Below are 13769 nucleotides of genomic sequence, written 5' to 3' on the forward strand. Positions count from 1 at the left end.
GTCATCGTCAAGGCAACGCCTCTATTCCGGGCCCGAAGCGCGGAGAAGAGGCCCCCCGGTGAAGATGGCAGCCCGGAACCACTATCCCACCGGACGACCTCCCCACCGGACAGTCCTGCAGCACCGGACTAGCGCCGAGCGGAGGTGAGTACAGAACTAAAGGGGGTGAGAGGGGGCTGGATGATGTCGAAGGCCGCAGTGGTCTTCAACCTGCGGACCTCCAGAGGTTTCAAAACTACAACTCCCAGCAAGCCCGGGCTTGCTGGGAGTTGTAGTTTTGAAACATCTGGAGGTCCGCAGGTTGAAGACCACTGTATCAGACATTGACAAGCGGTGATGATGATGACTTGTGGTGATGATGACAAGGGGATGATGAAGGGGGGGGGGGTGGGATTATGACAAGGGGATGATGAAGGGGGGGGTGTGTGGGATGATGACAAGAGGATGATGACAAGGGGATGATGAAGGGGGGTGGGGATGATGACAAGGGGATGATGAAGGGGGAGTGTGGGATAATGACAAGGGGATGATGATGGGGGGTGGGGATGATGACAAGGGGATGATGAAGGGGGTGTGTGGGATGATGACAAGGGGATGATGACAAGGGGATGATGAAGGGGGGGTGTGGGATGATGAAGGGGGAATGGTGAAGGGGGGATGATGACAGGGTGATGATGACAGGGTGATGATGATGAGGGTGTTAATGACGGGGTCTGGATGATGACAGGGGGGGATGATGTATTTCCCACCCTAGGCTTATACTCGAGTCAATAACGTTTCCTGGGATTTTGGGGTGAAATTAGGGGCCTCGGCTTATATTCGGGTCGGCTTATACTCGAGTATATACGGTAACCTACCTACCTAGCGGCAAACCTTTTACTTGCCTTCCTACCAACTGAACTTACTACCTGCCTGACATGGGTGACAGAGGGGTGTAGTGGAGTGTACATGGGTGACAGGGGTGTAGAGGAGTGTACATGGGTGACAGAGGGGTGTAAAGAGGGGTGTAGAGGAGTGTACATGGGTGACAGAGGAGTGTGCAAAGGGGTGTAGAGGAGTGTACATGGATGAAAGAGGGGTGTAGAGGAGTGTACATGGGTGACAGAGGGGTGTAGAGGAGTGTACATGGGTGACAGAGGGGTGTAGAGGAGTGTCCATGGGTGACAGAGGGGTGTAGAGGAGTATACATGGGTGAAAGAGGGGTGTAGATGAGTGTACATGGGTGACAGAGGGGTGTAGAGGAGTGTACATGGGTGAAAGAGGAGTGTACATGGGTCACAGAGGGGTGTAAAGAGGGGTGTAGAGGAGTGTACATGGGTGACAGAGGGGTATAGAGGAGTGTACATGGGTGACAGAGGGGTGTAGAGGTGTGTACATGGGTGACAGGGGTGTAGAGGAGTGTACATGGGTGACAGAGGGGTGTACAGAGGGGTGTAGAGGAGTGTACATGGGTGACAGAGGAGTGTACACAGGGGTGTAGAGGAGTGTACATGGATGAAAGAGGGGTGTGGAGGAGTGTACATGGGTGACAGAGGGGTGTACAGAGGGTTGTAGAGGATAGTACATGGGTGACAGAGGAGTGTACAGAGGGGTGTAGAGGAGTTTACATGGATGAAAGAGGGATGTGGAGGAGTGTACATGGGTGACAGAGGGGTGTACAGAGGGGTGTAGAGAAGTGTACATGCGTAAAAGAGGGGTGTAGAGGAGTGTACATGGGTGACAGAGGGGTGTAGATGAGTGTACATGGGTGACAGAGGGGTGTAGAGGAGTGTATATGGGTGACAGAGGGGTGTAGAGGAGTGTACATGGGTGACAGAGGGGTGTACAGAGGGGTGTAGAGGAGTGTACATGGGTGACAGAGGGGTGTAGAGGAGTGCACATGGGTGACAGAGGGGTGTAGAGGAGTGTACATGGGTGAAAGAGGGGTGTAGAGGAGTGTACATGGGTGATAGGGGTGTAGAGGAGTGTACATGTGTGAAAGAGGAGTGTACATGGGTGACAGAGGGGTGTACAGAGGGGTGTAGAGGAGTGTATATGGGTGACAGAGGGGTATAGAGGAGTGTACATGGGTGACAGAGGGGTGTAGAGGAGTGTACATGGGTGACAGGGGTGTAGAGGAGTGTACATGGGTGACAGAGGGGTGTACAGAGGGGTGTAGAGGAGTGTACATGGGTGACAGAGGAGTGTACAGAGGGGTGTAGAGGAGTGTACATGGATGAAAGAGGGGTGTGGAGGAGTGTACATGGGTGACAGAGGGGTGTAGAGACGTGTACATGGGTGACAGAGGGGTGTAGAGGAGTGTACATGGGTGACAGAGCGGTTTAGAGGAGTGTACATGGGTGACAGAGGGGTGTAGAGGAGTGTACATGGGTGACAGAGGGGTATAGAGGAGTGTACATGGGTGACAGAGGGGTGTAGTGGAGTGTACATGGGTGACAGGGGTGTTGAGGAGTGTACATGGGTGTCAGAGGGGTGTACAGAGGGGTGTAGAGGAGTGTACATGGGTGACAGAGGAGTGTACAGAGGGGTGTAGAGGAGTGTGCATGGATGAAAGAGGGGTCTAGAGAAGTGTACATGGGTGACAGAGGGGTGTACAGAGGAGTGTACATGGGTGACAGAGGGGTGTAGAGGAATGTACATGGGTGACAGAGGGGTGTAGAGGAGTATACATGGGTGAAAGAGGGGTGTAGAGGAGTATACATGGGTGAAAGAGGGGTGTAGAGGAGTGTACATGGGTGACAGAGGTGTGTAGAGGAGTGTACATGGGTGAAAGAGGAGTGTACATGGGTCACAGAGGGGTGTACAGAGGGGTGTAGAGGAGTGTACATGGGTGACAGAGGGGTATAGAGGAGTGTACATGGGTGACAGAGGGGTGTAGAGGAGTGTACATGGGTGACGGGTGTAGAGGAGTGTACATGGGTGACAGAGGAGTGTACAGAGGGGTGTAGAGGAGTGTACATGGATGAAAGAGGGGTGTGGAGGAGTGTACATGAGTGACAGAGGGGTGTAGAGACGTGTACATGGGTGACAGAGGGGTGTAGAGGAGTGTACATGGGTGACAGAGCGGTGTAGAGGAGTGTACATGGGTGACAGAGGGGTGTAGAGGAGTGTACATGGGTGACAGATGGGTATAGAGGAGTGTACATGGGTGACAGAGGGGTGTAGTGGAGTGTACATGGGTGACAGGGGTGTAGAGGAGTGTTCATGGGTGACAGAGGGGTGTACAGAGGGGTGTAGAGGAGTGTACATGGGTGACAGAGAAGTGTACAGAGGGGTGTAGAGGAGTGTACATGGATGAAAGAGGGGTGTAGAGGAGTGTACATGGGTGACAGAGGGGTGTAGAGGAGTGTATATGGGTGACAGAGGGGTGTAGAGGAGTGTACATGGGTGACAGAGGGGTGTAGAGGAGTATACATGGGTGAAAGAGGGGTGTAGAGGAGTATACTTGGGTGAAAGAGGGGTGTAGAGGAGTGTACATGGGTGACAGAGGGGTGTAGAGGAGTGTACATGGGTGAAAGAGGAGTGTACATGGGTCACAGAGGGGTGTACAGAGGGGTGTAGAGGAGTGTACATGGGTGACAGAGGGGTATAGAGGAGTGTACATGGGTGACAGAGGGGTGTAGAGGAGTGTACATGGTTGACAGAGGGGTGTAGAGGAGTGTACATGGGTGACAGAGGGGTGTACAGAGGGGTGTAGAGGAGTGTACATGGGTGACAGAGGAGTGTTCAGAGGGGTGTAGAGGAGTGTACATGGATGAAAGAGGGGTGTGGAGGAGTGTACATGGGTGACAGAGGGGTGTACAGAGGGGTGTAGAGGAGTGTACATGGGTGACAGAGGAGTGTACAGAGGGGTGTAGAGGAGTGTACATGGATGAAAGAGGGATGTGGAGGAGTGTACATGGGTGACAGAGGGGTGTAGAGGAGTGTACATGGGTGACAGAGGGGTGTAGAGAAGTGTACATGGGTGACAGAGGGGTGTAGAGGAGTGTACATGGGTGACAGAGGGGTGTACAGAAGGGTGTAGATGAGTGTACATAGGTGACAGAGGGGTGTAGAGGAGTGTACATGGGTGACAGAGGGGTGTAGAGGAGTGTACATGGGTGAAAGAGGGGTGTAGAGGAGTGTACATGGGTGACAGGGGTGTAGAGGGGTGTATATGGGTGAAAGAGGAGTGTACATGGGTCACAGAGGGGTGTACAGAGGGGTGTAGAGGAGTGTACATGGGTGACAGAGGGGTATAGAGGAGTGTACATGGGTGACAGAGGGGTTTAGAGGAGTGTACATGGGTGACAGGGGTGTAGAGGAGTGTACATGGGTGACAGAGGGGTGTACAGAGGGGTGTAGAGGAGTGTACATGGGTGACAGAGGAGTGTACAGAGGGGTGTAGAGGAGTGTACATGGATGAAAGAGGGGTGTGGAGGAGTGTACATGGGTGACAGAGGGGTGTACAGAGGGTTGTAGAGGAGTGTACATGCGTGAAAGAGGGGTGTAGAGGAGTGTACATGGGTGACAGAGGGGTGTAGAGGAGTGTACATGGGTGACAGAGGGGTGTAGAGGAGTGTACATGGGTGACAGAGGGGTGTACAGAGGGGTGTAGAGGAGTGTACATGGGTGACAGAGGAGTCTACAGAGGGGTGTAGAGGAGTGTACATGGATGAAAGAGGGATGTGGAGGAGTGTACATGGGTGACAGAGGGGTGTACAGAGGGGTGTAGAGGAGTGTACATCGGTGAAAGAGGGGTGTAGAGGAGTGTACATGGGTGACAGAAGGGTGTAGAGGAGTGTACATGGGTGACAGAGGGGTGTAGAGGAGTGTACATGGGTGACAGAGGGGTGTAGAGGAGTGTACATGGGTGACAGAGGGGTGTAGAGGAGTGTACATGGGTGACAGAGGGGTGTACAGAGGGGTGTAGAGGAGTGTACATGGGTGACAGAGGGGTGTAGAGGAGTGTACATGGGTGACAGAGGGGTGTAGAGGAGTGTACATGGGTGAAAGAGGGGTGTAGAGGAGTGTACATGGGTGACAGGGGTGTAGAGGGGTGTACATGGGTGAAAGAGGATTGTACATGGGTGACAGAGGTGTTTAGAGGAGTGTACATGGGTGACAGGGGTGTAGAGGAGTGTACATGGATGACAGAGGGGTGTACAGAGGGGTGTAGAGGAGTGTACATGGGTGACAGAGGGGTGTAGAGGAGTGTACATGGGTGACAGAGGGGTGCAGAAGAGTGTACATGGGTGAAAGAGGGGTGTAGAGGAGTGTACATGGGTGACAGGGGTGTAGAGTGGTGTACATGGGTGAAAGAGGAGTGTACATGGGTGACAGAGGGGTTTAGAGGAGTGTACATGGGTGACAGGGGTGTAGAGGAGTGTACATGGGTGACAGAGGGGTGTACAGAGGGGTGTAGAGGAGTGTACATGGGTGACAGAGGAGTGTACAGAGGGGTGTAGAGGAGTGTACATGGATGAAAGAGGGGTGTGGAGGAGTGTACATGGGTGACAGAGGGGTGTACAGAGGGGTGTAGAGGAGTGTACATGGGTGACAGAGGGGTGTAGAGGAGTGTACATGGGTGACAGAGGGGTGTAGAGACGTGTACATGGGTGACAGAGGGGTGTAGAGGAGTGTACATGGGTTACAGAGGGGTGTAGAGGAGTGTACATGGGTGACAGAGGGGTGTAGAGGAGTGTACATGGGTGACAGAGGGGTGTAGAGACGTGTACATGGGTGACAGAGGGGTGTAGAGGAGTGTACATGGGTTACAGAGGGGTGTAGAGGAGTGTACATGGGTGACAGAGGGGTGTAGAGGAGTGTACATGGGTGACAGAGGGGTGTAGAGGAGTGTACATGGGTGACAGGGATGGACAGGGGTGACAGAGGGTTGGATGGGGGGGTGGACATGGATGACAGGAGGATGGACATGGCAGACACGGGGTCAGAGGGGTGGACAAGGGTAAAAAGGGGGTAAAAGAGGGACAGGAGTGACAGAGGGGTGGACTGGGGTAACAAAGGGACAGATGGGTGAATAGGAGGGTGGACATGGGTGACAGGGATGGACAGCGGAGTGAACAAGGCGGACATGGATGACAGGAGGGTGGACATGAGTGACGGGATGATAGGAGGGTGGACATAGGTGAGAGGGTGGGTGGACATGGGTGACAGGAGGTGGACAGGGGTGAAAGGAGGGTGAACAAGGGTGACAGGGGGTGGACATTTTCACAGTACACATCACAGTGATCAACTCTCTCTGCTTCCAGCTTGTGTGGTGTAAAGAAGGCTCTAATACTAGTGTGTGAGACTGGCGTGCAAATTTTCGCATATGCGAAAATAGCATATGCTAATTTTTGCTTATGCAAATTTTCGCTTTTGCAAATTTTTACATGTGCAAATTTTCGCTTATGTTAATTTTTGCAGATGCTAATTTTCGCATATGCAAATTAAAAATATGCGAATTATCGCATATGCGAAAATAGAACGCGAATCTTACGAATATGTGAATTTAGCAAATATAGCGAATATTTGTCCATATATTTGCGAAATATCGCGAGTTCAAATATGGCCTATGCCGCTCAACACTACTTTTCATGTGTAAAACATTGGTCAGCCGCCATTTTGAGTAACTTGTGCGGAATGAATCCCAAAAATTTTGGATTTGCCAACATTTTGGGTAATTAAAAAAATGATTCATTCCAAATTAATTTGTTAATTTTAACTGATAAGGTACCTTGGCAGTGGTATTATTTCCCCTGAAATTTAGAAGTGATTTAAAGGGATACTCCACCAGAAAATATCTTATCCCTTTGGATAGGGGTTAAAATATCTAATCCTTTGGAGAGGGGATAAGATGTTTTCCGGCGGGGTGCCCCTTTTAAGAAGTGTAGTGCCATATGTGCGGACCAGGCTGTTATTGTTTTTAGAGATGAGCAAATTTTTTTAAAATTCGATTCGGCCAAATCTCCGAATTTCCCGAAAAAATTTGGTTCGGGCCAAATTTATTCATGGCGAATTGCTATTAAAAAACGCTATATCTGGCCTACAGAGAGCCTCAATAGGGGTGTAGAGCACTTTGCTTTGTCCTAACACGCATAGGGAGAGTGTTGTATTAGTGAAATAATAAAGTTATTCAGTATGACATGCAGATTACAGGCATTGCTATAAGAATCACTGCCTAAAAGCAACTGGATGTGGCAGCAGGGAGGCCATATGGTGTAAAAATTGGAGAGAATAAATAGATTTTTTATATAATTTAATTTGAATTTATTTACATTTTTTGAGTACCCATTCTGTTGGCAATCAATCTGGTGTGTTCCAGCCTGTGCCTCTCAGCGCCCATGCCCCCCCCCCCCTCCCACTTTCTTACTCTTTGTGGAACTGCAAATATTTCATTTAATCAGTTATGGTTCATTGTGATCGCTCCAACCTGTTTCACTGGATTCTTGTGGTAATTCCACAGCTACTATATGACGTTGACGACCACAGGGCCTCAGTCTTGGAAAGATTACATCGATTTTTTTTAAATTGAAATTTAAGATTTTGAAATTGAAATTTAATATTACACTCCCTGGCCCCGGTGTGTGGTTACAAAGGACCAAATCTAACAAGAAGTCACATGTCACATGGCGGCACAATACCAAACTGCAAAAAAAGGCAATGTGTCTGAAAATGAATAAAGCAGAAAGAAATCCTGAAACAAGATCACCACAGTGTGCAGGCCACAGACGGAGGAAAAGGGGGGGCAGTATCCCAGCTAACCCATATCCACAGGAACAGACCCTACGCGTTCTGTCACTGAATGTGACTTCCTCAGGGGTGAGGAAGTCACATTCAGTGACGGAACACGTGGGGTCTGTTCCTGTGGACATGGGTTAACTGGGATACTGTCCCCCCCCCCCCTTTTTTTCTCCGTCTGTCGCCTGCAAACTGTGGTGATCTTGTTTCAGTATTTTTTTCTGCTTTATTCATTTTCAAACACTTTGCCTTTTTTTGCAGTTTGGTATTGTACATCATGCACTTTATTCATCATCATTTATGCTGCCATTGTGTTGCAATCATGCTGCCATTATATTAAGTTGTGTGTTTGATACATTGCATCCATTAGGCTACTTGGTATGGTTAGTTTAGGGGGGGGGGGCCCTGATTGTTTCACCCATGTCCAGTGGTGATCTTCACAGGTCCCACTGTTGTAGTGCAGCTCTATGTAGCTTTTTAAATGTTTTTATTGTGTCTTTGTTTGGTATTCATATATGGTGTTATTAAATAATTTTGTACTTTTTGCATTACATTGACTATGGGTGTGCATCCATTGTGGCATTTCAGTCTTTTTTCTTGATTTTCATTTGTGCATCTCTGATGCCCAAAAGCACCCCTTCATCAATTGATTGATATTTGCTTGAGCCCCCCTCTCCTCTTTAATGTTCCTCCCCTGTGTGACTCCATTCACAAAGGCAAACCATGTGAAGAACAGTGTGACAACGCCATGCCCTGCACACATGGCATGCTGCAGGGGCACTAAGACTTGTCTGTGCAGTGGAGGGTGAGGACACGGTGGAGGATGAGGAGGCGGAGTCGCACACTGTCACAGGACCAACAGCCTGAGAGCATGGAGGAGGAAGCAGACCTTTTTAAGTTGGTGTTGTGGCTGTGCAGGAACCACATTCACACAGTGGGCCGTAAAGAACATGTATTGTCCCTGACCACAAAATTGTGCATGGCTGGTACTGCCTTCTTCACAAAGAAATGACAGTTTGGGACTCTCCACCTCGGCTCGGCACAAGCCATCAGTTCTCTGGTGCAGAGTCCACCACTTGAAAAGGGAGGGACTGCAGCACCAGCAATTTGGACAGGAGCACATTCAGCTTCTGCGCCGTTGGATGAGTGGGCGCATAGTGGACATCTCTTGGACATGGCTTTGCCGATGGATTGCTGGCGGAATGACTGACTAAAAGTAATAGGACCAGGAGCACCTGGAGCAACAGAAGGAGGGTATGACACACAGCTCCCTTCTGCTGAGGTGGTGGAGCATTGGCTGACTGAAACAGGGAGCGGTGTACCACTGGGTGATGCAGCAGGCTGGACTACTACAACGGAGCCACGGTTCTTCCAGGCCACTTTATGGTGGCGCAGCAGATGTTGATGAAGGGCTGTGTTACCAACATTGGGACCCTGGCCACGCTTCACCTTCTGACATCACATTTTGCATGTGGCTATGTTAACCTCTTCCGGATGCTTGATGAAAAACTGCCACACAGCCGAGTAGCTGATTTTCCCACCAACAGTTCGCACTAATTGACTGCTACTGCCGCCGTCTCCAGGAACCCCTGTACCACTACCTCCAGGGAAGGTAGGCTGTTGTGAAGCAGGTTGTAACAGAGCTGGATGTGGAACTTCTACCTGTGGGGCGATGACTCGGACCGTATCGGGGAGCAGAGTCTAAGATGCCACTGGTCTTCACCAGAATCTGCCGCAAGGCAGGATGGGCTTGCTGCGGCAGGCGTCACCCAGGTCGCTACCCCCGACAAGGCTCGACCACACAGGTAACTGGACAAGGTGAGGTACCGAAGGAGGAGGCTGTAGCGTAGTCAACGAAGCAGAAGGTCAAGGCAGGCGGCAAAGGTTCGTAGTCAAAAAACATTGCAGGAAGATCTGGGTACACGGGTATGGCAAAACAGGCAATAGGGAATGCTTTCTCTCAGGCAATAGGCACTGAAGATCTGGCAGGGGGTGTGGGAGGTGCAACAACTTATAATGTGCTGTCAGGTGCTTTTACAAATTATGGGCGCACTGGCCCTTTAAATTTCAAAGCTCTGGCGTGCGTGCGCCCTAAGGAACGGGGATGCGTGTGCCGGAGCTGAGAGAGTGAGTGCGCTGCAGGAGCGGGACAAGGTGAGTGACGGTCTGGGACTCGCATGCGGGCGCGTCCCGCGATGTGAATGCCGGCCCCACCAGCGGTCGGGGACACTGCACTCACGGCCGGTGCTTGCGGCCGGAGCGCAGTGTGTAACAGTTCCCCTCCCTTTGGTCTCCCTCTCTTTTTGCAGCTCAAGAACCTTTTGAGAAGATCCTGATCTAGGATGTTATCCTGTGGTTCCCAAGACCTCTCCTCTGGTCCAAACCCCTCACAATCTACAAGAAAGAAATGTTTTCCTCTGATGAGTTTGGAGACCAGAATTTCTTTGACCGAATATACATCCGAGGTACCCGAGATGGGAGTAGGAGAAACGTCCTTTTTGGAGAAGCGGTTAAAGATGAAGGGTTTCAAGAGGGAGACATGGAAAGAATTTGGAATCCGAAGGGAGGAAGGGAGATGAAGAGAATAAGCAACTGGATTTAGGCATTTCTTGACTTTGTAAGGACCCAAATAGCGTGGCCCCAGTTTGTAACAAGATACTTTGAAGCGGATGTATTTAGATGATAACCACACTTTGTCCCTGGGTGAGTATTCGGGAGGAGGATGCCTTTTCTTGTCTGCTTTATATTTCATACGGGTCATGGCACGAAGAAGGGAGAGACGAGTCTTCTTCCAGATGGAGGAGAAGTTCCGTACAAGTTCATCAGCCATAGGGACACCGGAGGGAGAAGGCCCAGTCATCTTGGCGGGCAGAAACAAAGTGGCGAAGGTAATCTCCCAAGACCTGATTCACCCTCTCAACTTGACCATTAGTGATAGGCAGAGGAGAAATCCAGTTTAACTGGACTCCTCGGTCAGAAACAATATGTGTCGTAATCCATGGAGACGGAAGATATGGAAAAGTAACTGTTTAGCGAGTTGAGGTGCAGACGGTTAACCAGGCAAGGGCACAAAGTGAGCCATCTTTGGAAATCGGTCCACAACTACCCAAATGACTGTATTGCAGCTAGAAGTAGGAAGGTCTGTAAAAAAGTCCATTGCAATGTTGCAATGTAGTCCAGGGCAGGTCAGGAACAGGTAAAGGATGTAGAAGACCGGCTGGCTTGGCACGTGGTGTTTTGTCCCTGGCACAGACTGGGCAGGGACGTAAAAAGTTTGTGACATCAGAGTGGGCCACCAATATTGTTGGGATATTGTTACGCCGAGCGCTCCGGGTCCCTGCTCCTCCCCGGAGCGCTTGCGGCGTCCCTCTCTCTGCAGCGCCCCGGTCAGACCCGCTGACCGGGAGCGCTGCACTGACATTGCCGGCAGGGATGCGATTCGCATAGCGGGACGCGCCCGCTCGCGAATCGCATCCCAAGTCACTCACCTGTCCCGGTCCCCGGTTGTCATGCTCTGGCGCGCGCGGCTCCGCTCTCTAGGGCGCGCGCGCGCCAGCTCTCTGAGATTTAAAGGGCCAGTGCACCAATGATTGGTGCCTGGTCCAATCACCCTAATTAGTTTCCACCTGCTCCCTGGCTATATTACCTCACTTCCCCTGCACTTCCTGGCCGGATCATGTTGCCCTTGTGCCAGTAAAAGCCTTTCCTTCAGTGTTCCTAGCCTGTGTTCCAGACCTCCTGCCGTTGCCCCTGACTACGATCCTTGCTGCCTGCCCTGACCTTCTGCTACGTCCGACCTTGCTCTTGCCTTATCCCTTGTACTATGCCTATCTCAGCAGTCAGAGAGGTTGAGCCGTTGCCGGTGGATATGACCTGGTTGCTACCGCCGCTGCAAGACCATCCCGCTTTGCGGCGGGCTCTGGTGAAAACCAGTAGCAACTTAGAACCGGTCCACCGACACGGTCCACGCCAATCCCTCTCTGGCACAGAGGATCCACCTCCAGCCAGCCGAATCATGACAGTATCCTTTGCAAAATACCCCTGTGCCTCCCGCCGAGGAGGCTATGCAAGTGGATCGGTCTCGCCTGACCCCTGAAGAGAGGACTCGCCGCAGAAATAAAGATTTACGTCTATACTGCACTGTGCGTTACCGCACAGAACCCCTGCTCATGAGCATGGAACTGCATCTCGAAAAAATTGAACTTTTTGTTTTGCCCAAATGCTCCTCTGAAGTCCTCCTCGGTCTGCCATGGCTCCAACGCCACTCTTCTACCCTTGTCTGGATCACCGGGGATATCAAGAGCTGGGGTGCTTCTTGCCACAGAAAATGCCTCACGTCTGCTCCCAGTCCCGTCAGTCAAACCTCAGTGTCTCCTCCTTTACCTGGTCTCCCCAAGGCCTATCTGGACTATGCTGTGTCTCCTCCTCATAGCCCCCGTCCTGTTAACACTCTGCCCCATGCCAAGCTTCACCCTTTTCCCTCCCTCCCCACTCCCATGCCTTCTTGTTTGCCCGCTGTTGATGAGGTTTCCCGGGGTTTCGCCACCGTCTGGAAAAAGACTCAAAAATCCCTCATACTAGCCTCATCCCGGGTGAAGAAGCATGCCGACAAAAAAAGAAGAACTCCTCCTGTTTTTGTGTGGCTCTCCGCCAAGTATATCCGCTTCCGTGTCCCCAGTTTTAATCTGGGACCACGTTATCTTGGACCCTTTGAAGTTAAGTGCCTAGAGGAAGTTATTCCTGTCTCCGGGTCCTCAGATGTCTTCCTGATTAAATAATTTTCAGGTCCAAAAAAGAGGGGGAGACCCAAGGGGGGGGGGGGTACTGTTACGCCGAGCGCTCCGGGTCCCTGCTCCTCCCCGGAGCGCTCGCGGCGTCCCTCTCTCTGCAGCGCCCCGGTCAGTTCCGCTGACCGGGAGCGCTGCACTGACATTGCCGGCGGGGATGCGATTCGCATAGCGGGACGCGCCCGCTCGCGAATCGCATCCCAAGTCACTCACCTGTCCCGGTCCCCGGCTGTCATGCTCTGGCGCGCGCGGCTCCGCTCTCTAGGGCGCTCGCGCGCCAGCTCTCTGAGATTTAAAGGGCCAGTGCACCAATGATTGGTGCCTGGTCCAATCACCCTAATTAGTTTCCACCTGCTCCCTGGCTATATTACCTCACTTCCCCTGCACTTCCTGGCCGGATCTTGTTGCCCTTGTGCCACTGAAAGCCTTTCCTTGAGTGTTCCTAGCCTGTGTTCCAGACCTCCTGCCGTTGCCCCTGACTACGATCCTTGCTGCCTGCCCTGACCTTCTGCTACGTCCGACCTTGCTCTTGCCTTATCCCTTGTACCATGCCTATCTCAGCAGTCAGAGAGGTTGAGCCGTTGCCGGTGGATACGACCTGGTTGCTACCGCCGCTGCAAGACCATCCCGCTTTGCGGCGGGCTCTGGGGAAAACCAGTAGCAACTTAGAACCGGTCCACCGACACGGTCCACGCCAATCCCTCTCTGGCACAGAGGATCCACCTCCAGCCAGCCGAATCGTGACAGATATTAGTTGTAAGGATTTACGGATACCGGCATGACCAGCCAAAAGAGAGGAATGACCCCATTTCAAGATTCGGAGTCTCAGACGAGGAGATACATAAGTCTTCCCAGGGGGCAGATGCTGAATACTTGCTGGTGCTGCGGATATAAGACGATCAGGAGGAACAATATGTTGAAGGTGTGATTCCAGGTTTTGTACTTCAGAAGATCTTGATAGAGCATCAGCCCGATGATTCTTCTCTGCTGGATGGAAATGAATAAAAAGTTAAACCTGGAAAAGAAAAGGGACCAGCGAGCCTGTCGAGGGTTGAGACGATGAGCAGACTGAAGATAGAGTAAATTCATGTGATCCGTGTAGATGGTTATTGGATGTACTGAGCCCTCTAAGATATGTTGCCATTCTTCCAAGGCCAACTTAATAGCCAGAAGCTTGCGATCTCCTATAGTATAATTTCTCTCCGCTGGAGAGAAAGTCTTAGAGAAAAATCTGCAAGTCACAGTCCTGCCCTTGGAAGA

Source organism: Hyla sarda, chromosome 5, assembly GCF_029499605.1.
Source record: "Hyla sarda isolate aHylSar1 chromosome 5, aHylSar1.hap1, whole genome shotgun sequence".
Lineage (NCBI taxonomy): Eukaryota > Metazoa > Chordata > Amphibia > Anura > Hylidae > Hyla > Hyla sarda.